Source organism: Neofelis nebulosa, chromosome 1 (genome assembly GCF_028018385.1).
Source record: "Neofelis nebulosa isolate mNeoNeb1 chromosome 1, mNeoNeb1.pri, whole genome shotgun sequence".
NCBI lineage: Eukaryota > Metazoa > Chordata > Mammalia > Carnivora > Felidae > Neofelis > Neofelis nebulosa.
The window spans coordinates 170,359,669-170,382,900 of NC_080782.1; the positions used below are offsets into that span (position 1 = coordinate 170,359,669).

The window sequence follows — 23,232 nt, forward strand, 5'->3', positions numbered from 1 at the left end:
CAGAAAGGAAATGATAACAGAAGGGAACTTGGAACATTGGAATGAACAAAGAACAACAGAAGAGATGAGTATATGAGAAACATAAGAGACTAGCCTTTGATGGTTGAAAGCAAGATGTGATTCTTACAAGTGGATTTTAAAAGGGGGATCTGTAAAGGGACCTAAATGGTAAGCATTCTATATTCCACTGTTAACTACTATTTAAATATGTTTGTGAAGTTCCAGGAAGACTCCTGAATGACCAATGCATGAAACCAACCAGCATGAGCACCAAAAATGTTTTGGAAGTGAACTATGATGTTGCAAACACCCAGAATCAGATCCTGAAATCTGTGTGTGTGTGTTTAAAAATTATATATACAGGGGCGCCTGGGTGGCGCAGTCGGTTAAGCGTCCGACTTCAGCCAGGTCACGATCTCACAGTCCGTGAGTTCGAGCCCCGCGTCAGGCTCTGGGCTGATGGCTCAGAGCCTGGAGCCTGTTTCTGATTCTGTGTCTCCCTCTCTCTCTGTCCCTCCCCCGTTCATGCTCTGTCTCTCTCTGTCCCAAAAATAAATAAACGTCGAAAAAAAAAATTAAAAAAAAATTATATATACAATAATATATTTTTAAATTATATATGTGTCTATGCATACACAACCACACACATATATTATATATTCAAAGTCATCTTCAGAGAAATCAAAACTGATTACCAGATATCTTGCAGGCAATTCCCCAGGGGAATGCAAGAAAAGGGAAGCTGGAACAAAACACAGAGGGAATAAACTTTTAAAAAATATAATAAAATGGTAGACTTCCATCCTAACATATTATCTCAGCCATAAAAAAGAATGAAATCTTATCATTTGTTACAACACAAATGGATCTTGAGAGCATCATGCTAAGGAAATTAAGTCCAACAGAAAAAGACATTGAATGGTCTTACTTATATGTGGAATCTTTTTTTTCAAAAATTTTTTTTTTCAACGTTTTCTATTTATTTTTTTGGGACAGAGAGAGACAGAGCATGAACGGGGGAGGGGCAGAGAGAGAGGGAGACACAGAATCGGAAACAGGCTCCAGGCTCCGAGCCATCGGCCCAGAGCCTGACGCGGGGCTCGAACTCACGGACCGCGAGATCGTGACCTGGCTGAAGTCGGACGCTTAACCGACTGTGCCACCCAGGCGCCCCGTGGAATCTTTTTTTTAAGTGTTTTCATTTATTTTGAGAAAGACAGAGACAGAGCGAGTGGGGGGGTGGGAAGCAGAGAGAGAGAGAGAGGCGAGGGGAGAAAGAGACCCCCAAGCAGGCTCTGAGCCTCATGTGGGGCTTGAACTCATGAGATCATGACCTGACCTGAAACCAAGGGTCAGATGCTTAACTGACTGAGCCACCCAGGTGCCCCTATATGTAGAATCTAAAAACAAACCCCCATCCCCCCCAAAAGGAGCTCACATTGGTGGTCGTCTGAGGCATGAGGCGGACATGGGCAACATGGGAGGAGGGAGTCAAATGAAATCCCACAGGGGGAGGGAGATGCCAGGACATGAACTGTGTCCTGCAACACCCAGTAATACCTCTATGCGATTTGCCATGCCATTTCTTCTAGAATTTACCATGCCATTTCTTCTAGAATTCACTACCACCAAAGGTACATCCCTATATTTTCCCCAATTTCATTTTAAGATGTGTATAAATTTCATAGTTAAGATGTTTGCTGGTTTTCTTAAAACACTATCAAATATCTATTCCCAATCCCTCCTGCACAACATATAAACAATTCCATGGCTTTTCTAGCAACTCAGATACGCTCCCAAAACACCCAGAAAAGCATAACACCACATCTCAGCCAGTTCATTAGTAGATTTAGAACAAGCACATCATCATAGGATTACAAGGATTATTACAAAATAAGCCATATCACCTCTCCCTGCTGACAAAAATAGACTGGAACTCTGGAAAGGAAAGCTTGCCCTTCGTCCAAGAGTCTCAACTGATTGTGAACTACCGCATGGTGCATTTACCGGGCCTCAGCATTCCTCTGTGTTCATTCTAAGGTAACATGTCATGAATTCTTCAAAACTCAGCTGTTGCTGGCATATCGCTTTCCAAAGGGAGTAAATAAGTTGCAACATACATTCTAAACACCAAATAATACTGCCCTGATGGACAAAGCAAAGCCATGGACCATATCGTGAGTGGCCATTTCATTAGGGAAGTTCTGTTCACACACAAGCCAGGGAGAGCTCATCAGCCAACACTTACGAAGCACCAGGGACACTTGATACACATCGGATCATGTACTTTTCACACAGACCTCGTAGTACGACTCTTCCCATTGTACAGATGTGGAAACTGAGGCCCAAAGTATCAATAACGTGCCCAAAGTTACCAAGGAAGGGACAGAGAATATACAATTCACAACATTTTTAAAGATCAGGTTTGAGATTTCAAAGGTGGCTACTTCAGGCTGGGGAGGCATTCATTTGCGTCTGGTTAGAAAAGTTCGGGGAGCTCTGGCCTTCTCTCTGCCTCTCCCTGAACCCCATCCCCCGGCCTCTACACTCGTGTTTTTCCAAAGCTGCTGTTCCTCCCAGGCCAGCTGAAGCGAACAGGAAAGTGGAGAAGCATGGAGTTGACAGCCAGGAGACCTGGGGTCGGGCCCAGTTCTGTTACTATCTGCAGAACCCCCATGGGCTTTCCTTTATAAAATAAGCCAGATTTGTGATCTTCCCTGTCTCTGTCCAAGAGCCCTCTCCAACCCAAAAAAAAAGATACTTGACTTTTTAGTTAGCATAATGTCAGCTGTCTCCTTTTGGTCTAATATTCCATGATTTGCCGCGAATTCTCATGAAGCTTTGCTTGGCAGCTCATACCATCCCAAGTGATTTCTCTCTTCTCTGAATGCAGGGCTCATCATTTGCCAGATAGAGTGCTGTCCTGACATTATTCTTGCCCCAGGACCTGAGAAGAATTCAAAAGGAGACCCAAATACCATTTGTCTAAATATATAAAAGTTATAAATCAAACTAACGAGCTGTTATAAAAAATATGTTCTATCCTTCTGCTGTGACAAATAAATCTTCATAATACCCTGGAAGCCCCGGCTCAAATTTAGAATTCTCAGACTTCTTGGAGATCTGCTCTGGAAAGTGACAGTGCAGGGAGGGTGACGCTTGGTCTAGGATGCTGGCCACCCCACCCCCCTTCCTTCTCAACCTGGCTCCATGCCCACAAAGAGCATCATGCTTGTGGGTGTGGACACATCAGCACACATGTACAAGCTTCATCAACCATTCTCAACACACACACACACACACACACACACACACACACACACAGCTGTCCCTTGCCCCACCACTGAGTCCTGCCTTCTGTGATCATTCCCTAGGGAACAGACTTGGAAAAAAACATGTTCAGACCCCAGGAGTTGGCTCAGGTCTGTTTGGACGAGATATTGTACAGTCCCAGGAACCCAGAGCACAGTCCAGAAGGAAGTGGGTGGGCATGACCCTTACTCCCCACCCTCCTCCTCCTCCCAGTACACACACCGGGTACTCCTTGCCTGGAAGGTGGGCTCTGCATGGAACAAAGTTGGGGGCTCTAAGACCTGGATGCAGAGCACGGGACCCTCCTATGGGCATCTAAGGGTGGTACTAACTTTGTGACATTGCTTTTATCTGTTCTTTTATCTCCCTTACTGTCTTCTTGTTAGATAAGATCTTCAGACAGCTTTGCTTCCTGTGGATCCCAGACTTTTCCTAACTATCATTTAGGTAAGGTAATTGGATCTTTTACTTCCAGCCTATTGACAGGGTTTTCTTTGCACAATACCTTTTCTGTTCCGAGATTCTTTATTGAACATTTATGCAGAATTCTAGAAATCTAAACAATGAACCATTTGGAGTTAACTACATATCTCTAGAGTCCTGGTTCAAAAGCATTTCTTCTACACTTCATGTTTCTCCATCTTAAAGTCAGGTTTTTTTTTTAATGTTTATTTATTTTTGAGAGAGAGAGACAGACAGAGCATGAGCAGGGGAGGGGCAGAGAGAGAGGGAGATACAGAATCAGAAGCAGCCTCCAGGCTCTGAGCTGTCAGCACAGAACCCAAAGTGAGGCTCGAACTCACGAACTGTGAGACCGTGACTGAGCCGAAGTCAGACGCTCAACCGCAGAGCCACCCAGGTGCCCCATAAAGTCAATTTTCTAATTTATTTGTCATTTATGGTAAGTAGCTTTCTCTAGTATATTCATCACATGGACTATGACCATCATGGCCTCGAAACCATGCGTGTCCCCATATGTGTTTCTGTTGCCACCTGGTTAAATGCTACTTTGGCTGGATATGGATTCTTGGGTTGCAACCTTTTTTTAGCCGCAATTCATAAGCACTATCTGTTTCCTAGCCTGAAGTGATGACAGAGGAGACATTCAGTACAATTCTAAGTCTTTTTCTTCAGTAGGTTTATTTTTTAGTTTGGAAGCTTTTCAGTTTTGTCGTTAGCCTTGGAGTTCAGAGATTTTCCAGGATATGGCTGTGTCTAGGTCCTCGGTCTTCTCTGGAGTAGCACGGCCCTCTCAATTCACAATCTGGGTCTCTCTCTCATTTAAGGGTATCAATGTATAGTCTATTGGTTTTTTTTTTTAAATTTTGTAATGTTAATTTATTTTTGAGACAGAGACAGAGCATGAGTGGTGGTGGGAGGGGGGGTGTGGCAGAGAGAGAGGAAGACACAGAATCCAAAGCAGGCTCCAGGCCCTGAGCTGTCAGCACAGAGCCCCATGTGGGGCTCAAACTCACGGACCATGAGATCATGACCTGAGCAAAAGTCAGACACTCAACCAACTGAGCCACCCAGGAGCCCCAGTGTATAGTCTATTATTGCCCTGCTACTTGTTTTTTGTCTCTTCTGGAGCACCTGTTATCTGCACAGAAGGGTTTTGAGATGTGTTCTTCCACATTTCTCATCCTTCCCTTCATGCTTTATATTTGTTTTTGAGATTATCTTCCACTTGATCTCCTGGGCCACAAATTTGTGTCTTAGCAATGAATAACCTCTCCTTCAATGTATCCATTGATATATTTTTTTTTGTAAAGGAATGGTTATTTTTATTTGGATTTTATAACATTTTAATTAAAGGATCACACATAAACATGCACAGATTATAAGTGTCTGACTGAAACATTTTTCCAAGAACACTCTCATTTAACCATCATCCAAATCAAGATATAGGAAGCTGCCAGCACCTCATGGAGATATAGAAAGGGGTCTTCATGACCCCTTCCAGAAATTACCACCCCTACACAGAATCAGTCTTCTGACTTTCATCACTATAGATTTGTTTTGGCTTCTTTTGAACTTTATACAAATGGAGTCATAGAATATGTACTTTTTTAAAAAAAGTAATCTCTACACACAACGTGGGACTTGAACTCACTACTCCAAGAGCAAGAGCTGTGTGGTCTACCTACTGAGCCAGCCAGGACCCCCATAGAATATGTACTTTTTGTGGGAGGCTTCTCTTTTTCAACATGTTGTTGTGACCTTCATCCATTTAGAACTGGGTGGTTTACTCTCATTGTATAATATTCCATTGTCTGAAGGCACCCCAATTTATTTATCCATTCTACTACTGATAGACAAACAGGTTGTTTGCATTTGTTGGCTATTTCACTCCTGTGAAATATGCTGTTATATGCATTTGTGGAGGGGTACATATTTGTGCACGTCTGTAGCGCATACTCAGGAATGGAGTTGCGGGCGCAAAGGGTACACGTAGGCTCAGCTTCCCTAGATACTGCTAACCGATTGTTCAAAGTAGTTGTACCAGTTCATCCTCCCACAACAGTTATGAGAAATCCAGTTGCTTCACAGCGCTGCTAGCCTTTATATGATCATGTTTGTCCCATTTTACCCTCCCGATGGTTTATGCGAGATATTATGACTTTAACTTGCATTTCCACGATTGTTGTTTACTTAATAAACTGGTATCCAGTAAACTTACTAAATTCAGTTATTAATTCTAACACTCTGCCTGTAAATTCTTTTGTTCCCCACCCCCCACATACACAACCATATCTGAAAATAATGGTAGTTTTATTTCCTCCTTTCAACACTATATATTTTTTATTTATTCTTGCTAGAACTCCTAGTGCAATGATGATAGGAGTGGTGATAGTTGGTCTCATTGCCTCATTCTCAATAGCAGAAGGAAAGCCTTCAGTATTTTACTAGGAAGTATGATGGGTGCTGGAGGCTTTTTGTAGACGCTTTCATTGGGATGAAGAAGTGTCATTCTATTCCTAGTTTCCAGTAGTGTGTTTAAATCACGAACAGGTGTTACGTGTTATCAAATGTGCTTTTCTACATCTATGAGATGATCATACAACTTTTCTCCTCCCCACCCACCCTTGCTCTGTTACTGTAATTTTGAGTATTAAACCACCCTTACATTCCTGGAATAAAACCCATTCGGCATAATGTACGCTCTTGTCATGCATACCTTGATATGTTATCATTTCGTTTCCTTCAATACACTACTGATTGTTTTAAATTTGAAAACAGCATTTTTTTGGTTTTGTTTCTTAGTTCCACCGTGAATCTGTATGCTATATTTGAATCTCTCTGAATGTTCTTTTTATGCACTTATGTCAGCATTGCCATCTGTGCCCTTTTAGAAATAGCTCTCTGTCACTAGGCGCTGCGGGCTCAGTGTGTTCTGCTGGTTCTTCCCATCTTCGGCTGCTGCACCCGTAGCATTTTCTTTTGCTCCCCCGTGGCTCTGGTCATCCCAGGGGACTCTGATCCAGCACCCGATGTGCCCTGAGCAACAGTTCTGTACATAGCGGGAAGTGGAGTAGCTTCATCCCCGGTGGCAATTTGGCCATTCCCTGCTGAGATGGAGAAGTCTATCGTTTCCTACTCTTCTCAGCTACAAGGCCTGGGAATTTGGGAGGGTTCAGCCCAGCTCTGCTCTTCCTCTGCAGGTCCCCAGCGGCAGAAGCATGAGCAGGTAATCCTACGAAAAGTCATCTTCCCCTCTCAGATCTGTAGATCTGCACCAGCCACGCTTTTTCCATGACCCTGTTTATCTAGACCATCTCGCACTCTCCCTGCTAGTCCTCAGGCTCTCTTGTAGACCAGTGAGGGGGGAAGCTAGCAAGGTCCCTCCCCCTCTGCACCCTGGCAGGTCCCAAGTCCTCTTCAGCATATCAAGGCAAACCATGGAGTCTGGATGCCCAGCAGCTACTTTGCTCAAAAGACGTAGTTGGTGGGGCACCTGGGTGGCTCAGTAAGTTAAGCATCAGACTCTCAGTTTTGGCTCAGGTCGTGATCTCACAGTTCGTGAGTTCAAGTCCCTCATCAGGCTCTGTGCTGTCAGTGCAGAGTCTGCTTGGGATTCTCTCTCTCTTCCTCTCTTGCTGGTCCTCCCCCACTTCTCTCTCTCTCTCTCTTTCTCTGTCAAAATAAATGGACTTAAAAAAAAGAAGTGATTGGAAGAGGAAGGTGGCAGGGCTGCATGTAGGTCGCCACCTTCCCAGAAAGCCCCCTACCAGCACTTTTTTAATGAACCTACTAAATCTTGAAGGATTTGCATGAATCACTCCCCCAAATACCGTTCTCTATTCATGTACCATAAACAATATATGGTAGTGTTTTCTTTCACACCCTCGTAATTATCACATACCATCAAATCTCTTAAAATTTTTCCATATTAAAAAAAATTTTTTTTAAACATTAAAAAAATGTTTATTTATTTTTGAGAGAGAATGAGGGGGGTGGGGCGGCGCAGAGAGAGAGGGAGACAGTTTCCGAAGCAAGGAGCTGCCAGCAGAGAGCCCATGTGGGGCTTGAACACACAAACTGCGAGATCATGACCTGAGCTGAAGTCGGACACTCAACTGACTGAGCCACTCAAGCACCCCTTAAATTTTTTCTATCTAATGAATGTTAAATGGTATCTCATTGTTGTTCCTTAAATAGCTTTACTGAGGTATAGTTGAAGACACTAAACTACATAATCTTAAAGTATAACATTTTCTAAGTTTGACCTATTTATGCACCACGGGCCATCCTCACAAACAAGGTAATGAATATATGCGTCACTACCTAAGTTCCCTTGTGCTCCCGTCTAGAACCCCACCGTGCCCTCTTCAGCCACCCACCCCCATTCTGCAGGGAACCAGTGATCTGCTCCCTGGCACTATAGATTAGTCTGGGTTTCGTAGAATTTTATGTAAATGGCATAATTATTCATCCATGATGTGGCAGGTATCAATCACTCACTCCTGCTTATTGCTAAGCTGTACTCTCTTGTATGGATATACCATAATTTGTTTATCCATACCTATTTCTAGATACGAAGTTATGTTCATTTTTTGGTTACCATGAATAAAATTGAGCATTCATGTACAAATCTTTGTATTGACATATTTTTTTTTAATTTCACTTATAGAAACACCTGAGAGAATGGCTGGGTCTTATGTCAGCCCTATTTTAACTTTTTAAGAAACTACCAAATTATTCTCTAAAGTAATTGTACCCTTTACATTCACACCAGCAATGTATGAGAATTCCAGTTCTCCCACAGCCTCAGCAACACTTGGTAGTATCAATCTTTTCTATTTCAGCCGTTACAATACATGCTTAGTGGTATTCCTTGGTTTGAGTTTATAGTTAATTAGTGACCAATGATTTTGAGCAAATTCTCATGTGCTTATTTGCTATCGGTATATCTTCTTTGGTAAACTGTATTCAAATCTTTTGTGCATTTTTTACTTTGTTTTCTTATTATTGAGTTTCCAGAGTTGCATTTTTTAGAATATTTTATAGAAGTGGATATAAGTTTTTTATCAGATGTTTGCTTTGCTCGTATGTTCTTTCATCCAAGGCTTGTATTTAATTATTTTACAGTGTCTTACAAAGAAGCGAATACCACTAGTCCCACCACTTAGAATTTTAACTTAACCTTTTATCATAATTGTTCCCAGGTTTTATTCAAGATAGAAATACAACTAAAGGTCTTTTTCTTTAAAAAAAAAAAAAGTTTATGTATTTTAGAGAGAGAGAGAAAGAGAGACAGAATCCCAAGCAACCTCCTCTGCACTGTCAACACAGAGCCCAATGAGGGGCTCAAACCCGCAAACTGTGAGATCATGACCTGAGCCAAAATCAAGGGTCTAGCGCTTAACCCACTGAGCCACCCAGGAGCCCCAGTTAAGGTCTCTTTGTACAGATATAGTATGGCAGTCTCGGGCTTTCTGCCTCTGAGCTCCAAATCAATCCTTTCTTGAGTGCTGTGAAAATATATGTGGGTCCTTTATAAATCTTTCCTTCTGCAGCTGGAACAGTACTGAGCTTTGTCAGTAGAGGAGGCAGGAGGAAAGAGTTGTGCCTCCGAGTTCGGACGTGACCAGCAGCTGTGTGGACCTCCCTGGGGCCCAGCCTGTCGCTTCCCCAGGGCTCTGCATACAGTGCACACACTGGAGCTCACAGCGAACACGTGGGTGGTTTCGTAGCTCGGCCCTTCCCCGCAAACAGCTTTCTGTGGCACCGCTCGGGGCAGATGTCCAACAATATGCCCAGCACAACAACAGCGGGGCCACTTTCCTGCCATCTAGCCACAGCCACCTGTGTCTTCTCATGAAAAGCTCGACCTCAGCGCTGTCGGTGCGTGTGGGCGAGCAGCGTGGGAGGGAGTTCTATCTCAGTCCTCGGTGTCTGGGCAGCTCCTTCCCTTTGCCATTTCTACATTCTTCAGAGTCGTCTTCTTGCTAGCCAATGCCTATTGTCCCACTCCCCTGTTACAGTTCTTAATTCCGTACGTTTAGCTTCCCTGTTAAAGTGCTGTGTGGTTTCTTTCTCTTTATTGCACCCAAGCCCAACTAGGTACCAGCAAATGTCCTTTTCAACAAGAATCTTAAATTTTTCTTTTTCTTTTCTTTTTTTAATATTTATTTTTGACAGAGAGAGAGCATGAGCAGGGAAGGGGCAGAGAGAGAGAGACAGGGAGACACAGAACTCGAAGCGGGTTCCAGACTCTACGCTGTCAGCACAGAGCCCAACACGGGGCTCAAACTCACAAACTGAGAACACGACCTGAGCTGAAGTTGGACGCTCAACCGACTGAACCACCCAGATGCCCCTGTATTTTTCTAATAAGGTATCAAGTTAATTAATATTGCTGGTGTAGCTGCTTTTACATCTGGATATCTGGTAGGAATTTATATGTTCTATGCTTGTATTTCCCATCCCGTCGGTGCCAAGGGGGATGATTCTGACCAGGAAGAGCTGACGTGGAGAAGTGATGGTACTCTTGGGGACTCGGCTCCCAACTCCTCTGAGTTGTGTGTCACTGTGGCCAATGGTGATGCCCAATGGGCAAAGGGACACAGTCCCACTTCAATGCCCAACCTAGTGGTGTTGGACTTGTGGTTTCCCTGGTGTGACCACCAAGCACACCTCCTTTGAAAACCACTGATGACTTGCTCTGGGGCTCTGACTGAAGCTGCTCACCAGACTCATGGAGACCTTATGGCTCTCCAGCCTGAAATTCCCATCAGGGCGTGTGTAAACTCAGATTCGGTGACTAACAGGGTGGGAAAGACCCAACAAGCCTCGCTCAAGAAGCAGCATCCAGCCACCCTGGCTCCAGCAGCATCTTGACCTTGTCTTGATGGCTGCCGGCCCTCCGAGGGAAATGTTATCCCCCACTTCTGGAAGCAGGCTTCTGGCTCCATGGGGCTCTCAACTCACAAAGGGGCACAATTGTGGAATAGGCAACATATTCCTTCAATTCATTTAATGAATGAATATATGGGGGAGAGAGAGAGAGACCCAGCTCATTGGATATGTCTGGAAGTGCCAGGGTACCAGTTTCTTCCTCTGGAAATTGGCAGTTAAAAGGAAAGAATTGGGGCACTTGGGTAGCTCAGCTGGTTAAGCGCCTAACTCTTGATCTTAGCTCAGGTCTTGATCTCACAGTTCCTGGGATCAAGCCCCACATCAGGCTGTGTGCTGACAGTGCAGAGCCTGCTTGGGGTCCCCCCCCACTCCCCCTTTCCCTGCCTCTCTCCCCTCCACAAGATAAATAAATAAACTTTAAAAAAAAAGAAGGAAAAGAATTAAGCACTCACTTTGCCTTTTAGGATAATCCCTAGTTGAAGAGAGAAAGGTCTTATTTACAGAGGAGTTCCAGCTAATAATTATGTAAGGAATGACAGAAGGAGAAAAACATCATTTTGTCACCCCTAAGGAAATAATTGAGTCATGCAACAATCATCAAAGGATAATAACACTTGACCAATAGTTGGTGGAAAGATATAATGGAGGGATCCGGCTGTCACCACCCGAACTCTTTGATCAATCTTAGCATCACTAAAAATAGAAACCAGGTGCCTCCTGATGTAATTCAATATGAAGAACACAGCACCAACTGTAACATATTCTTGCTGGAAAGAAAAAAACGGTTAAACCTGAATCTAGTCAAGTCTCTAGGGTGAGCTAGAAGAAATACAGGGGATAGATAATAAAGTTAAGTAAAATCACAAGGAAGCAGAGAAACAAATCAGAATGTGGGACATTCTATGGACGACTGATTGAGCTTATTGAACAAGCCAGTGGCAGGACAAAGCGTGGAGAGGAGCTCTGTTTGATTAAAAGAGACTTAAGAAAGCACAACAACCAAGCGTAATGAGTGGACCTTGATTCAATCCTAGTTTGAATACACCATGTGTACAAATATTTTTGAGACAACCGGGTGAAACTGACCATGGTCTGATTAGATGATGATTCTGAAGAATTATTGCTAATTCTGTCAAATGTGATAATGACATTATGGTTAAGGAAAGTAAGGTTCTTATATTTATGTGTTTGTTTGTTTGTTTATTTATTTATTTATTTATTTATATCCAAGTTAGCATATAGTGCAACAATGACTTCAAGAGTAGATTCCTTAATGCCCCTTACCTATTTAGCCCACCCCTCCTCCCACACCCCCTCCAGCAACTCTGTTTGTTTTCTATATTTAAGAGTCTCTTGTATTTTGTCTCCCTCCCTGTTTTTATATTATTTTTGCTTCCCTGCCTTTATGTTCATCTGTTTTATATCTTAAATTTCTCATATGAATGAAGTCATATGATTTTTTACTTTCTCTGACTAATTTCACTTAGCATAATACCCTCCAGTTCCATCCATATAGTTTCAAGTGGCAAGATTTCATTCTTTTTGATTGCCAAGTAACACTCCATTGTGTATATATATATATATATATATATATATATATATCACATCTTCTTTATCCATTCATCCATCAATGGACATTTGGGCTTTTTCCATACCTTGGCTATTGTTGATAGTGCTGCTATAAACATGGGGGTGCATGTGTTCCTTCGAAACAGCACACCTGTATCCTGTGGATAAATGCCTAGTAGTGCAATTGCTGGGTCGTATGGTAGTTCTCTTTTTAATTTTTTGAGGAACCTCCATACTGTTTTCCAGAGTGGCTGCACCAGTTTGCATTCCCATCAGCAGTGCAAAAGAGATCCTCTTTCTCCACATCCTTGCCAACATCTGTTGTTGCCTGAGTTGTTAGTGTTAGCCATTCTGACAGGTGTGAGGTGGTATCTCATTGTAGTTTTAATTTGTATTTCCCTGATGATGAGTGATGTGGAGCATTTTTTCATGTGTCCATTGGCCATCTGGATGTCTTCTTTGGAGAAGTGTCTATTCATGTCTTTTGCCCATTTCTTCACTGGATTATTTGTTTTTTGGGTGTTGAGTTTGGTAAGTTCTTTATAGATTTTGGATCCTAACCCTTTGTCTGATATGTCATTTGCAAGTATCTTCTCCCATTCCATTGGTTGCCTTTTAGTTTTGCTGATTGTTTCCTTCGCTGTACAGAAGATTTTATCTTGATGAGGTCCCATTAATTCATTTTTGCTTTTGTTTCCCTTGCTTCCAGAGCCGTGTTGAGTATGAAGTTGCTGCAGTTGAGGTCAAAGAGGTTTTTGCCTGCTTTCTCCTGGAGGATTTTGATGGCTTCCTGTCTTATGCTTAGGTCTTTCATCCACTTTGAGTTTATTTTTGTGTATGGTATAAGAAAGTGGTCCAGGTTCATTCTTCATGTTGCTGTCAGTTTTCCCAGCACCATTTGTTGAAGAGACTGTCTCTATTCCATTGGATATCCTTTCCTGCTTTGTCAAAGATTATTTGGCCATACGTTTGTGGGTCCATTTCTGGGTTCTCCATTCTGTCCCATTGATCTGAGTGTCTGTTTTTGTACCAGTACCATACTGTCTTGATGATTATAGCTTTGTAATACATCTGGAGGTTTGGGATTCTGTTGCCTCCACCTTTGGTTTTCTTTTTCAGGATTACTTTGGCTATTCGGGGTCTTTTCTGGCTCCATACAAATTTTAGGATTGTTTGTTCCAGCTCTGTGAAGAATGCTGGTGTTATTTTGATAGGGATTGCAAGGAAGGTAAGGTTCATATATGTTCTGATATATCTGGGAGGGAAATGACACAATGTCTAGGATTTTCTTGAAAACAACAAAGAAAAAGAAAATAGAAATGAAACGGTGAAACAAATGTGGGAAAATCTTGATAACTTGAATCTGGAGGAACAGTATATAGGGATTCATTGCACTAGTCTCTGCAATTTTGTGCATATTTTATAATACAATGATTCAAAGCCTTTTAGGCAATCGATTAAGCAATATAACAGAATAGAAATTAGAAACTTTGAAAATGAATAACAAGGGAACCAGATTTCAAAATTGGGGGGGGGAGGTGTGGAAAAAATCTTCACAGGAAAACTTGTAGCCTTAAATGTTTATATCAGGAAAAAAATAAAGAGTGAGAAAAATAAATAAACATTTCAATTAAAAACTTAGGAAAAGGCATTCTTCTGCATCTCACCCAGATGGAGTAATGGGAGCTGGACTTACCCTTCTGCCTGAAACAACAGACACTGGACAGCATACAGGACAGAGTGACTCCCCAAATACTGAGCATCAGGCCACAAGAGAAGTAATCCCGGATAGACAGCAAACAAAGCGGTGCTCAGTATGCTTAGCCCAGCTCACTTACCGCATCAAATTGCCAGGCCGTAGGGAAGAGAGGGGAAACCAGGTGGAACACTACCTGCGCCCCCCACCGGTCTCCATGAGGTGAAGAGAATGGGAGTCACCAGAGGAGACAAGGCAGCTAAAGCTCAAAGAACAGAGTCACAGAGAGAAGAGAGAGCTGCATGGAGCTGGCAGGGGACAAATAGACAAAGGGCCCACATCCATCCTCACAGAGCAAGTAAAGAGGGGTGAATTTGGAGCCGAGGGGCAGAAAGTCCATGATCTGCACAAGGTATCTGTTGAAAGGGACCTTTATTTGCATCTCTCTCTTGAACAGTGACTAGAAACAAATAGGATAAAAGGTAAAGTTAAACCTCTAAGTGGTGGGACTTTGGGTGTGTGTTATTTCAGCTTTGTAACTTTCTGTATATTTCAAGTGAAGCAAAGAAGTCTTTGAAAAAGGGATTGATCTATTAAGCTTGAGAAAAGCTGAGCTGGTAGTTCAATCCCTCTACATCTAAAGAAACTGATCTCCATCAACTTTTTACATTTGTATGACCTGATATCTGTTGGAGAAGTAAGATGTTGTTCCCATGGTTCACTCACCGATCATTTATTCATTAAACATGTAATGAACATCTCCATTCCTGTAACCGTACCAGGTACAGGCTCTCTACCCTCAAGTTCCTCACAGCCCAGTCTTTGTGCAAGATGCAAACCTCAGACAGTTAAACTGGACCATAAGGGAAGAGAATGTAAGTGCGGTATTTGCTGGGAAGGCGTTCTGGAAGTCTTCCCGGCACAGGGACATCTGAACTGTGCTGAAAGAGATAATATGAATTATCCAGGTAAAGAGAGGCTGGAATGATTTTTTCAGAGGCAGCAGTTGTTTGAAAAAAATAGAAAGTCTAGCTCAATTTTCACCTATAAAATAATTAAACCAAGAGAGTGGAAAAAAATTGATCCTACATAAGAAATGTCTGGAAGAAAGAGCTAAATAAAATAATAATTTTGATGGAGTTAAGGCATTTATTAACGATCTCTGGTCCTACAGCTCTCATAATGCCAACAGAACTTTACAAAAGGTTGTATTTGGGGCACAGTCCATTTCTGGCTATCTGCGATGTTAACGGTTTGAAGTGGTTCAGGTAACTCAGCATGCATTTCAGACTAGAAGCAAAGTATTCTGGGACAGGGGACACGGATCTCTTTCATGAAATATGCACTTTATCACATTCATCTCCTCAGTGAAAGTAATATGGCATTTGGCTGTTCTCCCCTGTTTATCCTGGGTTTTTCCAAGAGATACTGCAAGGGAAGATTGCTGTTTTCCATGGATGTGTAATTGAATATTTCTGATCTTATTGTCTATTTGTTAAGTCATGCTGCAAACCTTTCCCTTGGGAGAAGGCACTGTGTTGTTGTTCCAATACCTGAAGTGATTCATATGTCTGGAACGAAAACATGATCCCATACTGGTGCCACTGATAATGCCATCGTTATTGCTGTGCTGGGCAGACAACCAAGCCTGTAACTAAATCAGCTGATCTTTGACACATGTGTAAAGCACTTAAGCTACCGTGCAATTCAGGGTTTCAGCTTGCACTGACTTGACGATTGAATTCTGATTTCCACTCAGGGTTTTCTATTAACATTGTGAGACGGGATTGGAAAAGATTGACTTGTGACATGCTTTGCACAAAACAGAGATGGACCCCACCCTAGTTGTGGCAGTTACAGTCCCTTAACTGATGTTAAATCTTGAGGACTTTTGTTACCATTTACTTTTTTAAATTAGTAATTGGATTTTTTAGGGTAGTTTTAGGTTCACAGCAGAATTGAGGGGCAAGGACATGGATTCTCACATACCCCCTGTCTCCACATATGCGCTGACTCCCCTACATCAACATCCCCATGGAGTGGTACATTTGTTACAACTAATGAACCCACATCAACACATCACTGTCAACCAAAGTCCATAGTTTACGTTAGGGTTCACTCTTGGTGTTGTACATCCTATGGGTCTCGACCAATGTACCCATCATTATAGTATCGCACAGAATAGTCTCACTGTCCTAAAAATCCTCTGTACTCAGCCTTTTCATCTCTACCTCTCCTGCAAACCCTCAAAACCATTGACTTTTATTTTTACTGTCTCCGTAGTTTTGCCTTTTTGATAATGTCATATAGTTGGAATCATACAGTAGATAGTCTTTTCCGATGGGCTTCTTTTACATAGTAATATACATTCAAGCTTCCTCCGTGCTTTTTCATGGCTTGAGTATAGTTCATTTCTTTTTGTTGCCGAACAATATTTCATTGCCTGGATGTACCGCAGTTTATTTGTCCATTCACTTACTTAGGGGCATTTTGGTTGCTTCCACGTTTCAGCAATTATGAGTTTATGTGTAAAGCCGCGCTATGCGTGTGCAGGTTTTGTGCGACATGTTTTCAGCTCCTTTGGGTAAATACCCGGGGGTACAACTGATGGATCCCATGGTAAGAAGATGTTTTGTAAGAGATGCCAAACTGTCTTCCAAAGTGGCTGGACCATCTTGTGTCCCGAGGTCCTGCTGCTCTACGGTCTCCCCGGTGTGTGGTGTTACGACCGTCCTAGATCTGGGCGATTCTCATAGATGTGTAGTAATGTCTCGTGTGTAGTGATACCCATAGTTGTTCTACTCATCATTTCCCTGATGACAGATGGTGTGGAGCATCTTTTCATATGCTCGCTTGCTATCTGTAGATCTTCTTTGGTGAGGTGGCTGTTTAAGGTCTGTGGCTCATTCTTAATCAGGTTGTATTTTGGTTGTTAAGAGTTTTTTTAAAAACATTTTGAATACCAGTCCTTTATCGATATGTCTTTTGCAAATATTTACTTCTAATCTATGGCCTGTTTTATTTTTTGACCTATATTTGTCTTTTGCAGAGCAGATGTGTTTAATTTTAGGGAAGTCCAGCTTACCAATTATTTCCTTCATGTTTGAAATCTGTTTTTTTGACTCATTGTTTTCCATTTCACTCTGCTAAAGATTGCCGTCCCCTAAGCATCCTGCTGCCTGGAAGAGGTGACTAATTGGAACTTCCCTCCTGTTCTTTCCCCTGGCATCGATGCCAATGCCTTTTCTATAGATCCCACCGAATTGCTATTAGCATTAAACAAGGTAATGTTTTTGAACAGATTTTGGAAACTGAAAGCAGCTGTACACGTCAGGTGGCATTACCAGTCTCTTGATAGCACACGCAGTCTCCTGCACATGCAAACACTTGCATGTTAAAAAGAGACTAATTTCCCATTACAGTTGATGCTAGTTAATTTCAGGATACTAGTTAAAAAGAGACAAATTTCTCATTACAATGGACAGTATTCTTTGGAATCTAAGAGATAAGAAGCAGCAAACATCATTTTTAATTCCAGAAGTTGTCAACCTTCACTATCTTAGGGAGAGTGTGGGTCTATTTCAGTGCCTTTGTCTCTGCAAGCACCAAGAATTATTTTGTGATTTTGCACGATTTCCCCAATTTATGTTGATCTCATGCTCCAGGTTTTTCTCTCCATTTACTTTGACATAACTAAATAACACTGCAGTGTACTTGGAATAATTGAAAGCAACAAAAGAAAACAGAGAGAAATGGAGTGGGGGAGGGGAGAGGAAGAGGGGGAAAGGGGAGAGAAGGAGGAGGGGGAGAGAGGGAAAGGGGAAGAAGAGGGGAGGAAGGAGGGAGGGGAGAAGAGGGAGAGAGGAGGAGGGAGTTTTCTTGCTGCAGATGTGGTCAACAACTATAGAAAGGAAGGTATCATTATTGGCAACTGTCATAACCAGGTGGTTTGTGATATGTCACTTTTATCCCGTCATCATGGGAGTTTTGTTGAAGGTCAGAGCCAATATTTTGGGGAAGTTGGGACAGTTTGAATCTTGTTTGAGTGACTATGAGTGTTTGGGAACTGTGGCCCCCTGTGTGTTTTTTCCTTTAACAACATCTCCATTTCCAATATTTATACTCCTCATATACACGAGTATGTGTGCGTGTTCCCTGTGTCCATTCTCCCTTCGTCACACATGTCCCCTTAAGTGCATTAATGCCTTCTCTGCTTCCTAGAGTCCAAATGCACAAGTACCTGGGGTTCAAGTCCTTAGACATAATGCTCCTACCAGTCAACAAAAAGGAATAGACAAAGTGAACACATTGGGGGAAAAGATTAAACTTCTTTCTGTTTCATATGAAATACTGACGCTGAAGAAAGACAAAAGTCAAACTTACAGCACACTACAGAGACAAGGGCATTGATGACATCCAGCAGGTGATGGTCATCCATTCGAACAATATTTATGGCTCGTCTCAATAAGAAAAATTTAATGCCTTGTGACCTTACAACTCATAAGTGAAAAAAGCAACTTTTACAACAGTGCTGAAAACTCACATGGCATTGCCAGATATGGGTTGTAAAGATAAAAGAAACTTTATCGAAGTATCACTAATTACAATACACTTAAATAAACCATGACAGGAGAAAAAAAACCTTCTTTAATGGCTTATCTTTCCTATAGAAATAGGATGATATAGGGTCGCCTGGGTGGCTCAGTCGGTCATGCATTCGGCTCTTGACTTTGGCTCAGGTCATGATCCCACGGTGGTGAGGTCGAGCCCTGCGTAGGGCTCCACACTGAGCATGGCTCCTGCTTAAGATTCTGTCCCTCTCTCTGCCCTTTCCCCACAAGCACGTGTGTACTCTCTGTCTTCTCAAAAAAAAAAAAAAAAAAAAAGGATTATAAATTATTATCAAATAAAGTAATCAAAAGTAGGGAGTCAGAATTTTAGGAAATAATATTTTTAAAGTGTTGCAGAAATTTAATTGATATAATGTTTAAAATACTATTAAGTAATAATTATATTGTCATAATAATTATGTTATATAGTTATACTGTTTATTTGGTAATATATTGTTAATATATTATTTTAAAACTACTTTGTTATTTTTCAGCTTTTAAAATTTTATTTTTGATGGCTTCTCATTTTAAATAAATATTAACTTTTGTATGAAATTCTGTGTTTGCAATTTTAATTTTTTTTTCTTAAAGAGGACACTCCCTATAGGTTTGTATAAACTTCAGGTTCCCAAAACCAGGATTTACTCCGCACCCAGATCTCATGTCCCGTCAGCCCAAGGACATATCTTTTGTCCGTCATATGCATCAAAACCCCAAAGCCTTTGGATTCCGGGGCCTACACCCAAATCTGATATACCCCAGGCTTGTGGTGGCATGAATTCATTCACTTACTAATGTGACTCTAATTCCCTCTGTGATGGTATCTAGGGCCTTCCTTCCCATCAAGGTTGGGCATGCATTTTTAACGCATATTTGAAAACAGCCTTTCTTCTTGGGGCACCTGGGTGGCTTGGTTGGTTGAGTGTCCGACTTTGGCTCAGGTCATGATCTCGTGGTCCGTGAGTTTGAGCCCCGCGTCGGGCTCCGTGCTGACAGCTTAGAGCCTGGAACCTGCTTCGGATTCTGTGTCTCCCTCTCTGCTCCTCCCTCACTTGTGCTCTGTCTCTCTCAAAAACAAAAATAAACATAAAAAATATTTTTAAAAAATAAAGCATATTTGAAAACACTTGATCCAGTGTCTTATGTGTTCAGAACGGGAAGGAATGTCTTGTATCAGCTTTGTCAGCTGCATGGCTGGAAGTGAACACTTATTTTCTTCTGTAACTTAATTGATGCTCACATATCATAGGGTCCAAATTCCTCTTGAATAAACTAATGACAACGCCTACACAGGTCCTGTAATTTCCAATATGCTTTGTCTCACTTGACCTGTACAAGAACCTGGGGCATGTTAGAGGTGCCATCGTCCCAAACAGATGAAGGAAGCAGAGCCTGGAGATGTGGCTTCTCTGAGATGACGCAGCTGGAGCCTGGGAGGGCGAGGTTCCCAGGCAGCTGCCCATTCCTCTCTCGCCGCTTTCCACCTGGATCGTTACTGAAATAACTCGGTCTAATTCCCCCAAGCCATGACCGCGCAGCCGCAGACCAAAACACGTGTTTCTCAAGCTGAGTCTGCCCTGGAATGGGGGGAAGGAATGAAAGGAATTCCCCCAGTATGGCACATCCCAGAATAGTCCCACCAGGTAAACATTCTTTCCTAATAGAAATCCGCTGGGGTGAAAAATTAGTACCTTCCCCAACGCGAGTCAACTGCTGTTGCTAAAATCAGAGCATGATGCGTTACCACTAAGCCCCTCTAAAAAGTGCCATTTCCAAGCAGCTGATGGCTTGTGGAAAGGACAGATGGCACCGGAGGCATCCGCCTCTGGGGGGAGGGCTCGAGGGCTGGTCGCTGTCACGGCTGCTTCATGGGTCTGGCCCGAGCCCTGGAACCCAGGGATCATCTCTCACCGAGTGTGGAAGCTGAGTAACTGAAGGGAGGTTTTTCCATACTGACAGTTTCGCTTGGTTCCATAAGCCATCATTTATTAAATTTTGAATTAGGAAGAATGTCAGAATCTCTTAGTAAACCTGTTTCCCAAGCACAACGTGTCTCCCTGTAATTAATATCACAGGCTTCTTGCTCGGCTCCGAGGCCTTCTCGGCTGTGTTGCTGACATGAAGCCTGGCAATTACAGTTGTGATTTATACGCAGCTGCAGTTGAAGAGGCTTCTAAAATAAATACAATTTCTTTGAGGGGAAATCTGTTTTAGGAACTGGCTTTGGGGGGCGCCTGGGTGGCTCAGTCGATTAAGCATTCGACCCCTGATTTCGGCTCAGGTCATGATCTCACAGTTTTGTGGGTTCAAACCTCGTGCTGGGCTCTGTGCGCTGACCTCGAGGAGCCTGCTTGGAATTCTCTCTCTCTGCCCCTCCCTCACACTGTCTCTCTCTCTCAAAAAAAAAAAAAAAAAGGAACTGGCTTGGGGAAAACAGAGGGGTGCCTGGGAGAGGTTCAGTTGGTTAAGTATTTGACTTCCACGCAGGTCATGATCTCACGGCTTGTGGGTTCTAGCCCCGCGTCCGGCTCTGTACTGACAGCTCAGAGCCTGGAACCTGCTTCAGATTCTGTGTCTCCCTCTCTCTCTGCCCCTCCCCCTGCTCAAGCTCTCTCTTTATCGCTCAAAAATAAACATTAAAAAGTATATTAAAAAGAAACATTTAAAAAATTAAAAGAAAATACAAAGCAATAAAAAATAGAAACAAACAACTATGTACCTCTCTTCTCCGAAATGCACGTAAGGCCATTGAGGCCACTCATGGGTTTGCAGTCAGAGCGACTCCACAAGGCAGATACTTTAGCAGAGCTGTGCCTTCAAATGTGGTTTGAGAACAGCCTCAGGTGCTGGGGAGCAGGTATGCACCTTTTTTAAGATGAAATGACTATCGCATCACTTGCTGTTTCCAAATGTATTGGATTCTTTCACTCATCCTCTTTCCCCTTCACTGGTAATGTTTGTCATTACTTAAAAGGCATTTAAAATGAAACAGAAGTAAATTCTTCTATGTCCACAAGCCTGGCGAAACAAGTGTTGCTGGAATGGATTTTGAACACCTGATTCAAAATTTCTTTTTTTTTTTTTTTAACGTTTATTTATTTTTGAGACAGAGAGAGACAGAGCATGAATGGGGGAGGGGCAGAGAGAGAGGGAGACACAGAATCGGAAACAGGCTCCAGGCTCTGAGCCATCAGCCCAGAGCCTGACGCGGGGCTTGAACTCACTGACTGCGAGATTGTGACCTGAGCCAAAGTCGGACGCTTAACCGACTGAGCCACCCAGGCACCCCCCTGCTTCAAAATTTCTGACGGTGGTCTCGCTTTGGCACAAGGAAGCCACTGTCTTCGTGTCCCAGCCAAACCACAAGAAGAGTCCTGTTAATGTCCTGCCACACAGGCTTTCTGCGTCTGATGCTTCCACACTGCTGCGTGGTCTAAATCCTTCCATCCCCCGGCAGCCTTGGTGGACCTTTTCCCCTGGCCTCTCAGGGCAGCTTTGAATCACTCCACAGAGAGGGTTATGGACTCAGAGCCACTGTGCTACCAGACAAAACGAGGGGGCAGAAATTATAGAATTACATTTCTCTTTGACCAGACATTTTCTGCGTTGCACACTGAAAATCCCACACATTCTTGGGTGTTGGTTGGCAGGGTGTTCAGGGAACATCTAGTTCTGCAATGAAACCCCATCTCTCTGGAAGGGAGTCTCACCGCCGTCTCCCCTGTAAGTGAGTATGGTGGGCATATCTTATATTTGGTCAGCAACCCTTCCTCTGCAGAATGTTGGCGAAGGGCATGTGCAAAGCAGCTGTGCCTGTTGCCTAGAAGGTCATCGATAAATAAATGTCTTGTATTAAATTGTATGCTATTGCAGCAGCCCATGGCAGGCAGTGATGAAATCGCTGATCAGGGTATTTTCTGGGAGCGCATGCCCGCTGAAGGAGAGGCATGGGACTAGTGAAGAAATGCATGTCATCTGGAGGTTTCCAGTTGGAGGGGAATGACTCTGTTCCCTCTGGACGCAATAGCCAGTGAGACTTAGGCTGTCCTCTGTTGTAGAGAAAAGGTGTCCAATTTGAAACTGTATTTCTGGAAATAAGAAAGTATGTACATGCAGGGTGGCCAGGAAGGGGAAGAGGGCCATCCATAACTCTTGCTTGTTACAGGGCCAGCATCCATGATTTTGTGAGACACTTCTCACATCATCCATCCCTAACTATAGGGAGAGCTTATGAGCAGGTTAGATCAATCAGAACTTTCCCCCAGATCTCGAAGATCAGCCACAGCAAAGGCTGTGACTGCCGTTGGAAGCCCCCAATAGCACTATTTGTGGAGAAGGCCCCTGAATCCCTGCTGCTGAAATCTCTGGGGCCAAAGCAGCCCTGGGTCCTTATTTCTCAAGCCCCAAACTCAGTATTTGCATTTGATTCAGTGAGTGAATCCTTCCAAGGAACCCTGCTCATTCAACCCTCTGCTGCAATGGCATGTGATTAACACAAGACATTTATTTATTGATGACCTTCTAGGCACCAGGCCCTGCGCCAGGTTCTTCACATAGAAAATCCATCACCTTCTGCAGTTGTGGGAGGCCTCTCTCAGACACACCTGCAGCTGCTGGTTCCTGCATCCGGGCTGAGGTGCTGGTGTGGGAAGAGCCCAGAAGCCCTCTGAACCTGGAATGGAATCA

The 23,232-nt window shown here is 42.9% G+C and overlaps 1 long non-coding RNA gene across 2 annotated transcripts in view; it reads right to left on the reverse strand.

The window, feature by feature from the left end:
• LOC131519843 (uncharacterized) overlaps nt 1-21,612 on the reverse strand; it is a 57,659-nt gene extending 36,047 nt beyond the window's left edge. For both annotated transcript variants that reach the window (XR_009265828.1, XR_009265830.1), the window contains exon 1: nt 21,266-21,612. This is a non-coding gene — a long non-coding RNA (uncharacterized LOC131519843). The remainder of the gene's footprint in view (nt 1-21,265) is intronic.
• Between the last annotated feature and the right edge of the window lie 1,620 nt (nt 21,613-23,232).